This window comes from Camellia sinensis, chromosome 1 (genome assembly GCF_055761805.1).
Source record: "Camellia sinensis isolate YWXY chromosome 1, ASM5576180v1, whole genome shotgun sequence".
NCBI lineage: Eukaryota > Viridiplantae > Streptophyta > Magnoliopsida > Ericales > Theaceae > Camellia > Camellia sinensis.
In genome coordinates this window covers 173,887,793-173,893,792 of record NC_138961.1, presented here as the reverse complement: position 1 = coordinate 173,893,792, position 6,000 = coordinate 173,887,793, and positions in this window count along the sequence as shown.

The following is a 6,000-nucleotide window of genomic DNA, read 5'->3' as shown; positions in this document are numbered from 1 at the left end:
AAGTCCCTCCTCCACCGGGGGCTCCATTACCCGAGCAGGCACCTACTGTCCAGAACGCTCTGCCAAACACCCAAAACACTGTGCCAAATATCCAGAACCTACAAGAGGACACGAACCTTCCAACGGGGCCAGCTCCGCCCCCGCTTCCGCCTCAACTGTCCAAGACCCATACACCCAACCACCCGGACTCTCCCTTCGAGTTCGAAATTGACCATACAGCTCTGAAACTGAGCAAGCTTGAGAAACTCTTCAAGAAATCCCAAGGGGTAAGGGCTATTTCGGATATCGAGGACGGATATACCGATGTGGCCGTGACATTGCCCGATAGGTTCAAGATGCCGCAAATTGACCGTTTCGACGGGTCCGGGGACCCCATGGTCCATCTTCGGCTATTCTCAGACATCCTGCGGCCAATGGGCCTAACCCGACCACAAAAGCTTTCGCTGTTCGGCCGAACCTTGTCAGGTGTGGCCGCCATTTGGTACGTGAAGTTAGAGGATGAGGTAAAAAGAAGCTGGGATGAAATGGCTGAGGCCTTTGTCGCACAGTATTCGTACAACACCCAGATCGAGATTACAACTCGTGATCTCGAAACGACAAGGCAAGAGCCCAAGGAAGCTTTCTCAGATTTTGTAACCCGGTGGAGGGCGAAGGCGTCAATGATGACTTTGAGGCTCACTGATAAGGACCAAATCCCGATGATTGTGCGCAATCTCCAACCAAAGTTGATGCAAAAAATGATTGTACTCCCTTTTCCCACTTTCTCGGATTTACACGAGATGGGGGTACAAATCGAAGACGCGATGAAACAAGGTCTGATTGACCAGGATAGGGAGCAACAGAGGAGGACTTTCAACCGTAACAACAATGCAGGCCCGAGTGGCGCTGTAACTGCAAGAGCTTCGGAGGTCAGTATGGTCACCACCATTCCCTCTCCTCTTCCAAGGCCCATGGCAGCCACACCCTTCTCCGGTGCATCCGGAAGCAATACTCAAACCTCCAAATACCCCCCAGAGGCCAAAGAACCTTCACCCCACTATACATGCCTTTGTCTAAGGCTCTGGGGGTCTTGATCAGGAAGGGGCACCTAAAACCCCTAGAGCCGAGGCCATTGCCAAATCCACTCCCTCCCTCTCACAACCCAGCCAAGTACTGTGCATATCACCAGCAGCACGGCCATGATACCGACCAATGTTTCAGGCTGCGTCACGAGATTCAAGACCTCGTTGACAAGAATGTGATTTTGCCACCAGAAAAACCCAACGTCACAACCAACCCCCTCCCTATACACAACCAAACTCCACCTCCCAAAAGAGTCAACCTTATCCAGATTGGGGTCGTGTCTTACGATCCTAGCATCTATATTACTCCCACCCATCTACCTAAGCCGGAGGTGTTCTTCCCCGACTGCACTGACTTTTGTGCATGTTGGACATCTCCACAACCCAACCAGAGCCGACGGTGGTGGCCATCGAAGATGAGGCAGGGCAGACTTCAGAAGGGAATGGGATTGTTGAGTCTGGGATTGAACAGAGATTTGCCGGGGGAGCCTATGATCCAAGTGAGTACATCTTGTCAACAAGCCAGATTGGGCTGGGTATAGAATTGCCAGAGACAGGAGAGCTGTGTATGATCCGGGGGGATGGATTTGAGCAAGAGGCAGATGATCTGACAGCTGTAGAGGAGGACTTTGCCAACCTACAATTTTTCGATGATCAAGAACCAAGGGATGCAGCAATCAACTGGTTTGACTATGAGGAATCGGCAGAGGCCACTGGATGGCTCGATGATCAACTAGATGTAGCGGGAGAATCCCAACCAGAACAGGGCCCGACAGGGGCAAGAGTATCAGCTGTGGCCGGAAGGGCCGGAAGTCAGATTACATTGCCGGAGAGCGCCGGTACGAAGAATTTCGCTCAGGACGGAAGCATTGTGATTGCAGGGAAGGTTGAACAAAAAGCTGCACTGACGCAGATAAAACAAGAGGGTTCTGAGAGAACCGGGAAAGCCAAGATCCAGGAAGGGATCGAAAGTGTTGCGCGCACAAGAACAGAGGATGCTGTGGGCATGTAGACTAAAAGTGCTGTGAGCACAAACATGCCCGAACCAGACGGGTGCCTTTTGAATGCCAGCGGAATGTGGTGGGAAGACAATGACTTATGTCTTGCCCACACAGACGAAGACTGGGGAAGTAGCCAACCAGACGACACTTGGTACCTCGATGAGGTGGATCACATGATAAGAAGTGGGCGGTACTTCAAGCCCCCGCACCTAGACCAACCCGAGGCATCCGGGAAGGATAAAGAAGCTGAGAAACAAAAGGAGAAGCAGATCGAAGAGGAAGCTGTGCTGAAACAGCTAAAGAAGATACAAGCAGACATCTCCATCTGGGAACTGCTTATGGCGTCGCGAGTACATAGACAAGCTGTCTTATCTGCTATGGACAAGTCCAAACTCTCCATAGATACTACGCCAGAACAGCTGGTTGGGCTGGTTTTTCCGGGAGGAGGTTCCCCAGTATTAACCTTTTCAGACAAAGAACTACCGCCTGAGGGCACAAATCACAACAAACCCCTCTACATTTCCGTGGATGTAGAGACAAGTGGATACCGGTGGTACTTGTTGATACCGGGTCTGCTATCAATGTCTGCCCGACCAGAACAGCGTATGCAATCAGGTTGAAGCCCGCGGACTTCGTCCCAACTACTCAGGTAATCAGAGCATACGATAATACCAGCAGGGAAGTGATGGAGACTGTCAAAATTCAAACCAAGGTTGGTCCAGGACAACACAACATTGAATTCCATGTCTTGGACGTTCCCGCAACCTTTAACCTACTTTTGGGGCGACCGTGGTTGCATCAGGTCAGGGCAGTCTCTTCCACTCTACATCAGATGCTAAAATACCCTCACGGGAAGGGGGTAGCTATTGTCTTCGGGAATTCATCAATCCATCCGTTGCCGGAAGTGTCCACACCAGTATTGGAAATCGAGCATGGCACTGAGGATGTGTTTTTATCAGGATTCACTTTAGCTGAGGCTCGAGTGGTACAAAATGTTATGGCTGTGAATGAGGGGGTGTACGTCAGCGCTCAATCCGTCTACCTCATGAACAAATTACAACACATCCCCGGAATGGGATTGGGAAGGAGCGGCCGGAAAGGCGTCGCAGCATTGGCCGAAGTGCCACACAACCCTCACACCTTTGGATTGGGTTATCTGCCCACCAAAGAGGACTGGGTGAGGAAGGGTAAAGAGATAGCCGGAAGAGCCAGAGCAAAGAAGGCTGGGAAGCCTTTTGAGTTAATGCATAGGCCTATTTGGGGTACCCTAAACGGACGCTTCGTCCGGGAGGGGGGAAGACTTTCCGTTTTGCGGCTTCCCAGAACCATGGCTGAACGCGGAGAGGAAGCGTATGCCTGGTTTCGAGATCTTCTTCGACTTGCAATTACCTGGGGATGACGTTGCCGAAGAGCAGACAGACCCATCAGCTGAGGTTGAGAAGTGTAAGGCAGTGGATTCTGAGAGCACCAAACTTGAGATGGGGGTAGCGCTGGCGTGTCTACTTTCAGATCCTTCGATCGACCAAAAGTGCTTGGGGGATAACTCCTCGGTTTCCATGATTGAGGATGAAACAGTTGCGGGCCTTCCAGCGACTATTTTGGATACATCTATCGCACCCTCTCTCACTTGGCAGTACGAGGAGGGATTTTTGTCCAGCAACACCGGGTCATATAGTGAGCCGGAATCTGATTCCACCAAGTCCTGTGAGTCAGAATCAGATTCCAGCTCGACTGAGTCTGAGTCTGGTAATCCTGGGGATGATAACCCGGATGCCACAGTTATGTCCAGGTCGTCTTTTTCTTTCTCATTTGATTCTGTTGTAACCGAGAACTCGGACGATTTGGATGAGCTTAATGAGAATCAAGTAACTGTGGTTTCTGAGTACTTTTCTGTGCCCTTAATTTATTGCATAAACTCAGACTTTCAAAATTTTGATGAAAACGACGAGGACAAAATTCCTCCGGTTTTGCAACGTCTAATTGAGCAGGAGCAGGAGAGATTTGTCAAACCCTTAACGGATGAAATCATTACTGTGAACATTGGTACTGAGGAGGACCTGCGGCTGGTCCAGATCGGGTCCACGCTGTCTTCGGAGGAATGCGAGCGCTTAGTCGCTTTATTAAAAGATTTCAAAGATGTTTTCGCGTGGTCCTACGAAGACATGCCTGGGATCGATCCTGAGATTGTACAGCACCGGATCCCCCTTGACCCCGAAGCCCGACCTGTTAAGCAGAAACTCCGAAGGATCCGCCCTGACTGGGCTCTCAAGACTAAAGAAGAGGTCACCAAGCAGATCGACGCAGGCTTCCTGCTGGTATCTGAATACCCGACTTGGTTGGCCAGCATCGTTCCAGTGCCGAAGAAGGATGGCAGGATCCGGGTATGCGTGGATTTCAGGGATTTAAATAGAGCTAGTCCAAAGGACGACTTTCTCTTACCGCATATTGATGAGTTGGTGGACTTCACAGCAGGGCATGCTTTACTCTCATTCATGGATGGCTTCTCAGGGTACAATCAGATAGTAATGGCACCAGAAGACAGAGAAAAGACTGCATTCACCACCCCGTGGGGAACATACTGCTACAGAGTAATGCCGTTTGGGTTAAAGAATGCTGAAGCTACTTATCAACGGGCTGCGACCACAATATTGCACGACATGATCCACAAAGAGGTTGAGGTGTACGTGGACGACATGATTGTCAAGTCCAAGGAAAGAAAGGGCCACTACACCGCCTTGCAAAAGTTCTTTCAAAGGATCAGGGAATTCCGGTTGCGGCTAAATCCTCAGAAGTGTACGTTTGGTGTTACAGCGGGAAAAATGTTAGGGTTTCTGATTACACAAAGGGGCATCGAGGTCGACCCTTCAAAAATCAAGGCCATCTTAGAAATGCCACCACCAAGGACTGAAAAGGAGGTGCGAGGCTTTCTGGGTAAAGTGCAATTCATAAGACGGTTTATCTCAAAATTAACCTTGACTTGTGAACCACTTTTTGGTCTCCTGAAGAAAGGCAAGAAGTTCCAATGGGACGGCCGATGCCAAGCTGCCTTCAAATAGATCAAGAAATATTTACAGAACCCGCCCGTGTTGTCACCACCAGAGCTGGGGAAACCGTTGATATTGTACCTTTCAGTGACTGAGACTACAATGGGTTGCATGCTCGCACAAGAATCGGAGGATAAGGTGGAGAAGGCCATCTACTATCTGAGTAAGAAGATGTTGGACTAAGAGACCCGCTACACTTCGCTCGAGAAGGCTTGCTTAGCTTTGGTATGGGCTACCAGGAAGCTGCGGCACTACTTGTTAGCTCACTCCGTAATGTTGGTTTCACGACTGGATCCCATCAAATACCTTTTTGAGAAATCGGCACTTACGGGTAGGCTAGCTCGTTGGCTGCTGTTGCTCTCCGAATTCGATCTGAAATATGTGACACGCAAGTCAGTCAAAGGAAGAGCAGTGGCAGAATTCTTGGCCGATCATCCAGTCGAAGGAGGTGAAGCAGTTGAGTACCTATTCCCAGATGAAGCCATTTTGCACATCGACGACGAATATTGGACGATGTACTTTGACGGAGCATCAAATCAGTACGGGTATGGGATAGGAGTGTTGCTGATAGCACCCGACAATTCCCGTATCCCTCTAGCCTTCAAACTCCGATTCAAAGTCTTGAACAACGAAGCAGAATATGAAGCGTGCATTGCCGGCCTAGAAGCGGCATTGGAACTAGGGACAAGATGTTTGGACGTCATCGGGGATTCAAACCTTGTTGTATCTCAGGCAAACGGAGACTGGAAAGTCAAAGAAGAAAAGATGATGATGTACCATCAGACCTTGGACTTGCTAATCCCTCGGTTTGAAAAGCTAAACTTTGCTCATCTTCCAAGAGAAAACAACAGGTTCACAGATTCTTTAGCAACTCTATCTTCCATGATAGACATC